The 15442-nt window shown below is 36.7% G+C and overlaps 1 protein-coding gene across 5 annotated transcripts in view; it reads right to left on the reverse strand.

Annotated features, from left to right (window-relative positions):
* The window catches only part of ACSL4 (acyl-CoA synthetase long chain family member 4), an 85646-nt gene that overhangs the window by 34911 nt on the left and 35293 nt on the right, over positions 1 to 15442 (reverse strand). For all 5 annotated transcript variants that reach the window (XM_010594687.3, XM_023553912.2, XM_003414805.4 and 2 more), the window contains exon 2: positions 6425 to 6477. The gene's annotated coding sequence lies outside the window, so the exon portion shown is untranslated. The remainder of the gene's footprint in view (positions 1 to 6424; positions 6478 to 15442) is intronic.

Genomic DNA, 15442 nt, shown 5'->3' on the forward strand with positions numbered 1-15442 from the left:
TAATCTTATGTAATCTGCCCTCATTTTGAAAGGACTGAACCAACCCCTACTCTCAACACAATCTTCATCACAATCACCTTCACTTGCTGCACATGCAGCTTTTAAATCACTGAGACTTCCAGGCTTTTCTTGCACTAACAAAACAAACAAGAAAACCAAACCCATTGTCAAGTTGATTCCAACTCATAGTGATCCTGTAGGACAGAGCAGAGCTGCCCCACAGGGTTTCCAAGAAGTGGCTGGTGGACTTGAACTGCCAACCTTTTGGTTAGCTCCCAAGCTCTTAACCACCGTGCCACCAGGGCTCCAAAGTTAGGCTTATATAAGAACCGGATACACCTGTTCTGATTTACCTACAAATTCGACTTAAAGCCAGACTTAAGAACAGATCTCATTCATAAGCCAGGGACTGCTTGTACCTGCACGTGTTAACTGTTCAGCAAATTGGTTGCATGAAAATAAGAATATACATGAAATTACTCTGAAACTATAAAGTAAAAATGTATACCAGTACAACAGCCTGAAGGCAAGCAACCTTAGTCATCTTAAAACAAACTTGTCCATGCCAATGACCTAGGAAATAGTATGCTCTTAAGATCACTGATAATTAAAATAAATTTGAACATGTTAGTTGCTTAATAGAAAATATAAAACTGGAAAAACTGCCTGCTGCACAGAGGGAAAACTTGATGCTATAAAAGCATGAAGGTTACACAATTTGTGCTATGTGCTTTTTCGCTGATGCCTTTTATGCTGATATGCTGTCCTTCTATGTATGAAGAGGGATACTGCTGTCCCACCATTAGCAGGGCATAAACTCCTTGAGATCAATTTGTATGTCAGTCAGAAAAAGGTGGGGTATCATCTTTAGTTATGGAAGTCACTCACACCTGCTGAAGTTTACTATTCCATATGGGAATCACACTGTGTTTCAGTGTTGTGTGCCACTGAGTCAATTCTAACCCAGAGTGACCTTATCAGACAGAGCAGAACTGCCCCCCAGGGTTTCCTAGGTTGTAATCTTTACAGGAGCAGACTGCTACATCTTTCTCCCACGGAGTGGCTGCTGGGTTCAAACCGCCGACCTTTTGGTTCGTGGCCAAGTGCTTTAACCATTGCGCCACCAAGGCTCCTTGGGAATCACATTAACAGCCATTTTTGAGGCACTGTGCTAAGTCCTTCAGATACATTATCTCATTTAATCCCTCACAAAAACCACTCTGAGGTAGTACCCTCATTTTACAGATGATGTAACAGACTCAGAGAGATTAAATAATTTGCCCAGTGATTTCTCAAAAAGCTAGATATAAAATTATCACGTGACCCAGCAATTCTACCCCTACGTATATACTCAACAAAGATGAAAAAAAGGGTACTCAAACAAATATTTATACACGACTGCTCACAGCAGCACTATCCATAAGAGCCAAAAGGGAGAAACAACCCAAATGTCTATCAACGGATAAAGAGAGAAACAAAACGTGGTACATCCAAACAATGGAATATTATTCAGCCATAAAAATGAATGAAATACTGATACATGCTGCAACATGGATGAACCTTGAAAATCTTATGCTAAGTAAAAGAAGTCAGACACAAAAGGTCACATATTGTATGATTCCATCTTAGGAAAGATCCAGAACAGGCAAATGCATAGACACAAAAAGCAGACTGGTGGTTGCCAGGACCTGGGGGAAACAGATATTGAGGAGTGACTGCTTAATGGGTGTGCGGTTTCTTTTGGAGTAAAGAAAATGTCCTAGAAGTTGATATAGGTGGTGGTTGCACAACACTGTGAATGTACTAAATGCCACTGAAATGTACACTTTCAAATGACGAATTTTGTTATGCAATTTCACCCCAATTAAAAACAATGAAGAAACAAAGTAAATAACCTGCTCACAATAACACAGCTAAGGCCTGGCTTGTACCCAGGTCTATCTGATTTTAAGGACTATGCTTTCATGTATATTTCTTATGACCCTGGTCATACTGGTATAATTGCAATAGGTGAGAGTGGCAAACTTTGTGTATGAAGACATCCTGGTAACAATTTTGAGCACTGATCTCTGTTCTACATCCTAAGGCATTTTTTATAGAAGGGAAAACAAAAACAAAAAACAAGAAACCTTTAGATGTCTAGTAAATCTTAGAAGTTGAAGTGGAAATGAGGTGCAATTTTATTTTTTGTTTTTAGGTAAAATTTAATGATCAAGTATTTCATTCCAGTTACTTCAAGCCTTCTGAGATAGTTAGGTTAAAGACAAAAAGCATTAGTGATACATTAAGCTCTAATACACAAAGTAAACAAATACTACACACTGATTAAAGTCTGAATTTAAAAAAAGAAATTTTCCCAGAAGTTTGTGACCCAACACCAATTAAAGAATAAAAGAGAAAAATTAATATACTGAACTTGGTTAATGCCGAGACATTTTTTTTTTTCAAAAAAGTTTTAGAAAATAGACTAAACCAAGCAAGGATCCATGCATCTGCCAAGTTGAAACACATCGTAGTGACAAATTAGCTTCATCTGCCCTTGACACACGAGCTTATGAAAATGTAACAAATATCATTTTGAAAATCAACAAATACATAAGTGCTGCTTTAAGAAATCACATTTTCAAGTCACACATTATTTAAGGGTAATTGAATTGGCAAATAAGCAGGAAATCTGTCTTCCAAAAGGATTTCATCTGTATCTACTAAATATTCAATCAGAAAACAATTATAATAAGTTTCAAGAAGAAAAGCACCAAGAGATTAAACAGATAAGAATACATCTTGTACTTTAAAAGATCCTATTTCTAAATACATGTTGCATTACCAAGACTTTTGTGAAGCGGTGGGGTACTTTTAAAAAAATCTTACTTTAATTCATGCACTATTATAACTTCTAAATGATTTTAAAACATATGGAGAAAGCTGAAATACTATGCTAAGAAAGAACAGTTGCACTCGGTTAAAGAAATCCAACTTGACATGATATATTACAAAGTAATTAACTTAATATTCTAATATTAAAACTGACAAAATATTAATATTTCAAGAAAATAAGGGCATTAAGACTAGCAGGGTTTTTTGCTATCTGACAGGCTGTAAGACTAAATCGTGTGAAATATGTATCAATCTGTCGCTTGGAAGTCTCATCTGACTCAAAACTGTTATACTGCATGAAATACCTTGTACAATCAAACTTTCAACCCAGCTATGCAATAATTACAATACATTTAAAAGCTAAAAAAGCAAAACAAAACAAAAACCTAAGATGACTATATCAAAACCCTACACCAACACATTACACCTGCACTTAGCTAGTTTGACTGAAAACATTTCACAGCTATGACCGATCTTTGGGTGTGTCTCTCACAAGATTAGCAGAACCTGTTTAGTTCATCACCTGAAGAGGTACTGACGCCTGAAGTCGCCATCCTGCCAGACTTTTTCCAGCTTTTGCCAGCAAAGAAAGCACCCCAGCAGCCATGTTGAAGATGCTCTTTCATGATCTAGCATTGAGTTCCCGCCCATAATGCCTTAAAAACATCCCCCAGCATGCATCACATAATGTTTTTACTAGGTCATAGAATGCTATAATTGGAATCCTATCTATATATGTTGAAATGAGGATATCTGGGAGTCAGTGTTGCTGCCTATACATTTCACGGACACCAGGTATAATTACACATAGCTATTCTTCATTGTAAGTGATCACAAGAACAGTGGCTTTTAAGTACGTAGATTTCTAAAGTTGGAAATTCATTTTTTATAATTTAATCCAAATCTTACATTTAAGGGTTTTTGAGTGTAAATTATGCTAGTAAGTAGCACCTACTGGCAAAGTATGATATTACAATTCAACTTTATTAGACATCATGGAAAAAAAAAAAAACTAAGTTCTGGGAGTTGAATGCTTGGGGAGAAATATGAATGGTTTAGTGCTGTGGGAGGGTGGCAGAATAATTTGTAGAACTTCAAAGTTCTACAAATGCTTCTAAACAGTAACTGCTACAAGTCCCTATAGATAAAACCCTACTACTAAATTAGACTTTACACCATGGTGTTTAACTCCAAATTTGTCTGTAAAGTCTTATACTTACTGGGTGTTTTTTTCTCTAAGGGAACACATTTATGATTTTAACACAACTAAAAAAAAAATTGGGTTACAAAATTTAACTTTAAGGCTAACTCATAGTTACAGCAAGTGTGTTTTAAGTGAGGAATATACAGACTATATCTAGAGGTTACATACATATCTATCTCCTGTCATCTTACATGCTTGTTATAATAAAGTAATAGGACTGGGGGCTGGCAACCATGAATGCTGCCAACCATGAGAATAACTAAAAAACTATACCCAGCAGTAGTATTTCCCAGAGATATCTTTGTTTTATAGGAATTATTTGGCAACTGTGCCTTTGTACCACATGACCCACCTACCACATTTGCTGGAGGAGAAGCCAGTTTGATAGGTTATTTCTTTGTTCATGCATCAGTGTAGTCTTAAACCACTTCTTAGAAAATGGCTAAATAAGTCACCACAATTTAGCACCTGGTCACCATAATGTGAAAATGTATTGTGGTTTAAACAAACAAACAAAAAACCCACTCTGCTCTTCAGTATTAATTATCTTACAAGTGAGACTAATAAAAGAATTCAAAGACAGATAAATTTGTTGAAAAGTGAAATAAAAAAAAATCACCAGTAGTATAGAACAAAAAAAAAAGATTTTTTCTTTTTTTTTAGTATAGAACAACAGTGGCACAGGTATTCCAAAGACAGCAGGTCATTCAAAATGTGCTTTTATCCTTAACATTTCAGAAATTATAGAATTTATAACTAAATAATAAAGCCACACAATGGCCAACTACAAGAAGCCATGGAAAAGTACCCCCCCTGAGTTAACATCTCCATGATGTTCTCTCTCTGTTAATTTGTTTACCTGATCCATACTTCACTAAGGTGAGTAAGGCACAGATGACAAGAGAATTAAGTATTTCTGTTTTCAGGTGTATTTCGGAATACCTGAGGCAAAGCTGTGCCAGCTGCAAGACCCATTTCCAAAATGCCAAAGGGTATCATCCTGAACACAACTGGCTAAATGTTCCTGACAATACTTCTGACTACTCCTACTCTTCACCTTTGTACATTTTTTCCCTTCCAAGTCTAGATAGGCTTCGGGCCTATTGCTCTGTTGTGTGTGTGCATGCGTGTGTGCGTGCATGTGTGTGTGTGTTGTGAGAGAGAGTGCATGTGAATGAGTGTGTGTGTGTAAACAGCATTCTGATGCCTGTAAGATGTGAGGAAAATTAAATAACCTATCAACTTCTGTTTCCTCATCTGTAAAATGAAAAAATAGGATCCAGGTTTTAAGATATCGCAGATCAGCAAAATTTTTAAAAAGAAAAAAAGATGGTAGGGGCACTGCCACAGGGTTAACCAATTTTTTGTCAGGTATGGATACCCACCCACACCCCCCAAAAAAATCCCAAACACAGCAACAACAAACCCTACAATTTACCATCACCTTCATTTCATAAAATAAAGGACACGTTTAACTCCCCGAAATCAGAAGGCTATATCTTACAATAAAAAGTCATCCTTTAAATTGAAAAAGTTCAGCATATTTTCCTCACTTCACTACAGACCAGTATAAACTTTTTCACTGATCAGCATTGGTCTAAAAATCAATGTTTGGGAACCACTGAAGTAGATAATATTCAAGGTCCAAGACTCAAACACTATATTCTAATTTTAGGGTGCTTTGTTGCATTTCTTTTAGCCTATGTTATGGTACACAGCAGATGCCTCAATAAAGGATAATGCTAATACTTAAATTTTTAAAGATCAGAAATATAATCAGCTTGAGAAATAATCTCTAAATCTGAATAAGCTTCAATTTATTGAGGCAAGTATAAATTGTTACCGATTTAACTTCATCAACAATAATGAACTATTTATTGTGCAGTTACTGTGCCAGACACGATGCTAAACACTTACATACACTATCGCCGTTAATCCTTACAAAAAGCCCATTTTATATACGCGGAAACTGAGGTGAAGGGGAGCGAAGTAGCTTGCCAAAGATCACACAGCTGATAAGCCTCAGGACTTGGAACTGGAATCACAATCTGTGATTCCATTTTTTTGGCATAATTCAAAGAAAAGGATGATATTTAGATTTTAATTATCACTTCCTTTATAAATGAGTGGCAAATGATTGAAACTTTAGAAGTTGCACAGGGTAAAAAGTTTTCCTATATTACTTTTTCATATATTGCCTTTTTAACACAAACGAATATTGGTAGGGTTTTTCCACTATAAAGAGTCAAGATGCCTGTTAATATGGTCAGCGTGCTTAATTTTTTTTTTCCTCAAAAGCTGATAAAATGACAAATTTATAATTTTTAAAGGACAAATACTTACAGATTTCTTCTTTTTTTCTTAAGAAGAACAAGTATATCTTCTGTGATTTCAATCTGCAGAAAGAGACACCAACATTTATGAGTACAGCGACGTGAGAAAAAAAAAACAACCCTCAAATGTGGTTTCACATTACCCGTGCATATGATAAGCTAGGTACCAAAGGAAAAACAAGAAGTGCCTGAAGGTGAGTGTCTAACTAGAGGTAGTGCTATTATGATCTCAATAAAGTCGGCAAGACTCTAAGACACAGGACACAGTAGTTGAAACTCTATGGGAAAATATCAAGAAAAAGGAGTCATGTTCTTAATGGTTTTATTTGTACCTTTTACCCCACCACTCCTCCACCATCAGGAGAGGAGCAAATTCAGAGACAATCAATGTCTGACCACAGCAAAACTAGTCAATCTACCAGGGCAGGCATCCCCACCCCCAAATGCCTGCAGGCATCTAGCTATCTTCCCTTCAAAACCAAAAATGAATAATTTCCTTTCAACAATGCAAGGCTCTTGCCAAATTCAAAATACAGCACTGGTCTAAGTAGAAACCTAGATATTTTCATCTTCCCTCATTTTATGTACAGATCAGTTCTTCAAGATATATGCACCAAAGAGGTTTAGGGTCAGTTTACAGTCAAGGTTGACCTATGCAGGAGATCCAAATACTCAAAACAGGACCTTCAGTAAACACATTGCTTTCTTACATTTCACCAGCACTGAGGGTATACTGGTGGCTCACTGGTTAAGCGCTCAGCTGCTCACTGAAAGGTCGGTGATTTGAACCCACCAGCTGCTCCGCGGGAGAAAGATCCGGCAGTCTGCTTCCGTAAGGATTTACAGCCTTGGAAACACTATGGGGCAGTTCTATTTTGTCCTATAGGGTCACTATGAGTTGGAATTGACTAGATGGCAATCGGTTTGGTTTTGGTTTTGGTTTTTTGAGGGTGGACTGGACGCAATGCCATGATTCTGAAGAACTAAGGTTTTATTTCCATCCTGCAGCATTCAGTACCACTTACATATGATTGTGTTATAAAAAGAACTTTTAAAGTGTTTTTTTTTCAATCTAGACACCTCAATGGAAGACATAAAAACAAATATTCACATAACTGTAGTCACCACACCAACTTTGTTGTTGTTGTTAGTTGCCGTTGAGTCAACTCTGACTCACAGCGACTTTATACATAATAGAACAAAGCGTTGCCTGGTCCTGCACCATCTTCACGGTCGTTGGTATGTTTGACTAGCTGGTGTTAATTTTGACAGTTAATTTTCCCCTTTGATACTATTAGAAGGAAAGAACAATTTATACCCAGATTTACCACTAACTAACAAGAGTATGCCCCCTCTTTTTTTTTTTAATGGAATTACTTTTCAACTTCAAGTTAATAATCTTTAACAGCCCACCTTCGGGGAGGAGGTGCTGAAAGACTATCCGCACGTGTCTAAACACAAATGGTTAAGGCTAATTATCAATAGAAGGCATACTATAAGATTGTCTTATTTTTCTCCCAAAGGGCTAACATTTGATATTAACACAAAGAAGAGGGAAAAAACTCTCAATATGCATATTAAAATAACATTCAAAGAGCTCACAAGGAGAATTTTGGAGAAGAAAAACTTCTCTCTCTCTATATATACATAAAATTCAATGAACAGCAACCTTCCGTAAAATCATTTAAAGACCTATAGGTGGCAGGGGGTAGGGAGAATACAAAACTACCCACTAAACCCACTGCCATCGAGTCAATTCTGACTCATAGTGACGCTATAGGAGCAGAGTAGAGCTTCCCCATAGAGTTTCCAAGTAGCACCTGGCAGATCTGAACTGCTGACCTTTTGGTTAGCAGCCACAGCACTTAACCACTATGCCTCCAGGGTTTCCAAACTACCCACTAGTTTGCATAATTTGGAAGATAATTTCATCAATAAATATTTGCAAAGGATAGTCAACACTTGATTCTTCGCACTAGGTATGGAGAAGTTGGAAAGGATGATCAAAGGTGTCAGAGAATTCACTCAACTAGATGAGAACACCAGCTTCAATCTTCTACTCATCTCTACTCTCATAGCCCCAAGTCAGTTGGAAGCCTATTCTCAGAGGAGCTTTAATACAAAAGAAAGGTATAATTTTTCTCTGTGCCCGAAATCTTAAAGGACATTTCTTTCATTATAAAAAAAAGAAAAAAATGACTATCCAGTAGATGAAAGATAACCAAATTACATTTTCTAACCTAACCTAATTGAGTTTTTTTTACACAATAGAAAAATGGACCGTGCATTCGCCTCTCGCCTAGCATCCTCCCTACAAACAGCACCCTTCTCCTAAAGTAATTCTATTAAAATAAATTGAAGAAATAATTTAATGTAAGAGAAATAAGTAGATTACCACCACACAGATGAGCAGGAAGAGAGATGAATTTGTTAAAATTATAATGCCATCTTTTTGTAACATAAGGAAATGGGAAAGCCTTAGCTTGGCAGATTTTTTAACAGACTGAGGCATTACAGATTCTTATTACTTAACTGTAATCTGGTGGCATGAAAAAAAGATTACGCAGCTTTAAGAGTTCGTCATCTTATGATTAGGGAATAAAGCAGCACTGAGAAAGCCCGGCTCACAGAATGCAAGGGAGCAAAACTGTGTCCATGCAGCTCATGGGAGATTAAGTAAAAGGTCATCCAAATACAAGGCACTGTCATTCAACTTCAGACAACCCTCGTATTTGGGGACAGACTTAAAACAAACCATAAATGTGGTTTTTTTTTTTCCTTTCTCTGCAAATAAGTTACGTTAGTCTGTTAACCAATATTTGGAAAACATTATTCTAGAAATAAAGTCTACACTAAACTTGTGATAGCAATCTGCTGGAAATGTTTCAAGCATGATGCATCTTTACGTAGTACTTACTGTCTCAAGGACCAAACTTAGTAAGTTTAAAATAGAATGTTTGAGAAAAGAGTGGAAAATATTAACAAAGTCCTTAGCATTTCGTCTTCAAATCTAAATGAAAGTCAGTTCTGGTGAGCACCTTTCAAAATAATTTTCCTAAGCAATGGTCTTTTACTGGTCTTGTTTTAGATAAATATAACATACATCATATACTGGCAAGTGCTAGTAGATATAACTGGTACCCTGGTGGTGCAGTGGTTGAGAGCTTGGCTGCTAACCAAAAGTTCAAATCTACCAGCTGCTCCTTGGAAACCCTATGGAGCAGTTCTACTCTGTCCTATTGGGTCTCTATGAGTCGGAATGGACTCGACAGCTACCTTTTCTTTTTTTTTTAAGTATTATGTTGGTTATTGTAGGTGAGAGGAATACAGGTGATTTATCTATTTTTAATTTTTTAAATAGATTTTTATATTCCTTGTGCTGAGAAGTATTTTCCAAAATTTCCACAAAGAAAAAAGGTACACTTTAAAATTTGACCAAGGAAATTACAAAGGAACAACAAAATGACTCATTTAAAACATGATTATACAACTGTTATAAAGTCAGTCAAGCTACTGGAAGTTACTGCTCAGAATCTAAACTCTGGCAAAATCTTTTTTCCCCTCAAGAATGTATGTGAATGAGTATGGCTGGTACAGGAGACTTAAATGGTCGTAAGATTTTAGGTGACTTGATTCAGAAATATTAAATTATATGTAAAAACTGTCACAACCTAAGTAAAACCACCACAAACCTTTGTGTACACTGTATACTATACATGTGTTTCTGTACACACACACATTGTATAGAGATAATTCCAGCCTATCATAGTCTAGAATGAAGCCAAATGGAAAAGTTAGATAGTTTTTAAAGAAGTATTTAAAAAATAATCAAATATTACAGGATATATAATACGAGAAGTCAAAGTACCCTTTCTAAATTATCCAAGCCCCTAGACAGGCGGGTACCTGTCATGGATCGAATAAAAAAAATAGTGTCCCCAAAAATATGTGTCAACTTGACTGGGCCATGATTCCCACTATTGTGTGGTTGTTCTCCACTGTGTGATGTGAGGTAATTTTTCTACATGTTGTAAATTCTAATCTCTGCCTGTGGTTAATGAGGCAAGAGGATTAGGGTGGGATGTAACACCCTTACTCAGGCCACAACCCTGATCTGATATAAGGCGAGTTTTCCTGGCTAGCATCACCTTCTATCTTATAAGAGATAAAAGGAGAGAAAAGCAAGCAGAGAGAGGGACCCTCAGTACCACCTTGCGGGAGGAGCCAGGAGCGGAGTGCATCCTTTGGACCCAATGTCCCTGTACTGAGGAGCTCTTAGACCAGGGGAAAATTGATGACAAGGACCTTTCCCCAGAGCTGACAGAGAGAGAAAGCCTTCCCCTGGAGCTGGTACCCTGAATTTGGACTTTTAGCCTCCTAAAATATTAGAGAATAAATTTCTGTTAAAACCATCCACTTGTGATATTTCTGTTACAGCAGAATTAGATAACTAAGACAGTACCCTTGTGAACTTTTTTCTAAGCATATTCTAACACACACACAATTTTAAGCAGAAACTGAACCATACTAATCTAAACTGCTTTGCAATTTGCTTTTTTTTTTTTTAAATAAAGACTGACTCTCTTAACATGTCTTTCTATGCCAGAACGCATAGATCTACCCAATACTTTTTAACAGTTCTATGGTATTCTATTGCATGACCATATCACAAATAAGTCTAACCAGCCCTGGTGGCACATGAGTTAAGTGCTCAGCTGCTAACGGAAAGGCTGACGGTTTGAATCCACTCGGCGGCTCTTTGGGAGAAAGACTTGGCGATCTGCTTCTGCAAGGACTATAGCCAAAAAACCCTCTGGGGCAGTTTTACTGTTACATGGGGTCTCTATGAGTCGGAATTGACTCAACGGTATCCAACTGATAACAATCTTTCATACTGATGGACATGATGGATTTTTTAATTTTTTTCACCATTAAAAATATAATAATAAACAGCCTAATCAACACACTTATGCCAGTGCTTCTATAGGATATATTTCTAGCAGACTTGCTAAGTCAAAAGAGTACTGCCATTTAGATTTTAATCTATTAAAATCTGTTCTCCAGGTCTAGAGTGACACACCAGTAGCAATGAACACGCTCAGCACCCCAGTCTTGAGTTTCCAGATACCATTCTCTGATAAAAGGAACCAGGGCTCCTTGGAGTAGTGGTTGATTCCAGTGCTGGGACAGAAAAAACACAAGATGAATCTGGCATTTTCTAGTGCCAGAAAAGTAAGGAACTACTTATAAAAATTAAAAAAAAAAAAGATAAAGACACGTCAAAAGGACACAGGAACCAACCTGAAAGAACTCTCAATGGTTAAAACTGGAGTAACAGAAAGAAATAACAAAGGTATTAGATTATACCTCAAAGAATGAATACCCACGATTCCATACTAATATAAATAAATGGTTCAAAAAATAAATAAATGGGGGAAAACGGGCAAATCTCCCTTACAGAAAAATTATAATTAATAAATGTAGAAGAAATAATGGGAATTTGTTGTTGTGTGCCGTTGAGTCAATTCTGACTCATAGCAACCCTACCAGACAGAGTAGAATTGCCCCATAGGGTTTCCTAGGCTGTAATCTTTATGGGAGCAGATCACCAGGTCTTTTCTCCTGTGGAGCCACTGATGAGTTTGAACTGCCAACCTTTTAATTAGCAGCTGAGTGCTTTAACCACTGTGCCACCAGGGCTCCTATGAGGGAAACAGAAAATTTCAATTAGAACACCACAGTAATAACTGCTATAAACAAAATCCATCAGTGAATGCTAACATTAGTGAAAACAGTTTAAGGTTGAAACTGTATGTCTTCATGGTTTGAAAGTATCTCCCTTGAAATATTAATATAGTATTAATAATATTAATTACAAAGGAAAATTTAATAACATTAATATGGAGAAACATGGTTGACACCACCTTAACCAAGTGACCAAAGTTAATATTACCAGTAATAAGGCATATGGCTATAAGGTACCACCGATACGATGCACCAAGAAGGGCACGACATCACGACCACGATATTCTTGCCAAAAATATATAACCTTAATTTAAACATGAGAAAACATAAGCTTAAATCAGGGACATTCTACAAAATAACTGATCAATAAATACTCTTCAAAACTGTCAAGGTCATGAAAGACGAAGACTGAGGAACTGTCACAGATTGGAAGAAACTAAGGAAACATGACAACTAAAACAATGTGGGATTCTGGATTACATACTGGAACGGAAAAACGACGCTGGTGGAAAAGACAGTGAAGTTCAAATGAAGTCCCTAGTTAATAGTATTGTGTCAATATTAATTAGTTTTGATCATTGTAATAATGTAAGATGTCAACATTAAGGAAAACTGAATGAAGGGTCTATGGAAACGTTATACTATTTTTGCAAGTCTTTTATAAAAGTCTGAAATTATTTCAAAATAAAAAGTTAAAAATGCCTTCTAAAAAAGAATGAATGTACCCATTTCACATTGCCACCAGGAGTATATTTATGTGCCTACTTCCCCACATCCTCTCGACACTGGATTTAACTGTTTCATAGGTGTCAAAAAAAAGAAAAAAAAACAACACTTTCAATTCGACTTTTTTTCACTATTAACAATGGAGCCCTGGTGGTGTAGTGATTAAGAGCCTGACTGGTAACCAAAAGGTCGGCTGTTCAAATCCACCAGCGGATCCTAGGAAACCCTACGGGGCAGTTCCACTCTGTCCTATAGGGTCACTATGAGTCAGAATCAACTCGTAACAACAACATAACTGAATTTCTTCTATGAATGACTTGTTGAAGTCCTTTGCCCATTTTTTTACTTTTTTTTTTTTAATTATTGATTTATAAGGGCCCTTTGTATATTCAGGAAATAAGTGCTTCATCTGATGTATTGCAAATATTTTTCCTAGCATGCCATTTCTCTTTGTCTTGGGTATTTCTTTTGGTCAAATATTGGTTTTTAAATTTTAAGTGTAAAGTGTGTCAATATTCTCCTTTGTGCTTTCTGGGTCATTTTCCCACTTCAAAAATATAAATTATTCTGTCAGATATCCTGCAAGTGTGATTGCAGGTCAAAGATACATCTTTTTGTTGGTGTGTATGGGGGGTGGGGAAACCCTGGTGGTGTAGTGGTTAAGTGCTACGGCTGCTAACCAAAGGGTCGGCAGTTCGAATCTGCCAGGCACTCCTTGGAAACTCTATGGGGCAGTTCTACTCTGTCCTGTAGGGTTGCTATGAGTCGGAATTGACTCGACAGCACTGGGTTTGATTTGGTTTGATTATGGGGGGTTGGGGGGGGGACTCGATATATACTACAAAATTACTTTCAAGAAAGAATATACCTAGTTATACTCTCATCAGCAGCACTAAATATTTTACTATAAAATAACTTCATTAATTTAATAGGCAAAAGTATGTTATCTGTGCGCTATTCAAAAGAAACTACTTAATATCTTAAATAAAAACTATTTCATATTCACATTCTCTCAAGTTTTCTTGCTTCAGAGACTTTATTCATGCCCTGCTAACTACCCAGAATTCTGTTCAAAAGCCACCTTTTCTGGAATGCCTTCACTAATATTTCTAGCTAAAATTTCCTGCCTTTTTTTGAACTACTACAGAGTTTCCTTTAGTACTTCTCTAATAGCTATTACCCTGTATCATTCAATTTCTCTTACTTATTTAAACTATAAACTCATTCAGAGCAAGGATTGTGTCTTACTTATCTCTGTATCCCACTTTGGCTTATAAATAGGAGGCATCAAATATTTGTTGGAATGGATAAGAGAAATAAATTAACACTTGTCAAAGAATCAGCTGGTTTATGCCATTAGTTTTTCCCTCACAATTAATATCGGTCTTCATTTCATTTGCTTGTAACTATTTTTAAGCTAGGATTGTTTTAGGTTATCACGTTCAATATATATTTTGGGAAAGTACTTATTACACAAAGCTACCTTTTTTTAAAGAATTTTTAGAATGATGATAATCTATTTTAGACAAACAGAAAATCCTTGGTTCTAATCATAGCCCCTAAATTACTTTTCAGTGCCAGGATAACATACCTTAAATCGTGTATCACTGACAACAGTAGGTATAGTTAAATGTGCAGCATTCTTGGGGTACAGTTCTTTAAGTTTTGCTTTATCATTTTGAAGCAATGCTTATTTATACTAGACCCATAGTCTTTACCAAAGCTAAAAAGCAGGGCTTCCAACCTGTTCATTCATGTTTGAACCCCTGCTGAGAATCTGCCTTTCTAACCAACTCCGTGCTGAGAATTTCCATTTCTACTCCAGAAATACTGAATCAGAATCTACCTTTTAACAAGATCCTCAGGTGATTCTTAAGCATAACTTCCTGGGAACTTGTTAGAAATGCAAGTTCTCACCACAGGTTCAAACCAGAAGAAACTGTTAGAAGCCCTGGCTCAAAGACAGTCCAGTTTGCATGCCAAGAGAAACATTCTGTTATGGATTGAATAGCGTTCCCCAAAAATGTGTGTGAACTTGGCTAGGCCATGTTTCCCAGTATTGTGTGATTGTCCATCTCTTGCAATTTTCCTATCTGTTGTAAACGAGGCAGGATTAGAGGTAGTTATGTTAATGAGGCAGGACTCAATCTACCTTGAGTCAATCTCTTTTGAGATATTAAAGAGAAGCCAACAAAGACAGGGGGACCTCTTACCACCAAGAAAGTAGTGCCAGGAGCAGAGTGAATTCTCTGGACCCAGGATACTTGTGCTGAGAAGCTCCTAGAACAGGGGAAGACTGAAGACAAGGACCGTCCTCTAGAGCCCACAGAGAGAGAAAGCTTTCCCCTGGAGCTGAATTTGGACTTCTAGCCTCCCAGACTGTGAGAGAATAAATTTCTCTTTATTAAAGCCATCCACTTGTGGTACTTCTGTTATAGCAGCCCAAGATAACTAAGACACATTGCAACCTAGCTAATAATTCTATTATCACCCATTTGGCTATATAACTTCTTACAGGCTCTAGAATTAGTGTGATAAATAAGAAAAATATATAACA

The sequence above is a fragment of the Loxodonta africana genome, chromosome X (genome assembly GCF_030014295.1).
Source record: "Loxodonta africana isolate mLoxAfr1 chromosome X, mLoxAfr1.hap2, whole genome shotgun sequence".
Lineage (NCBI taxonomy): Eukaryota > Metazoa > Chordata > Mammalia > Proboscidea > Elephantidae > Loxodonta > Loxodonta africana.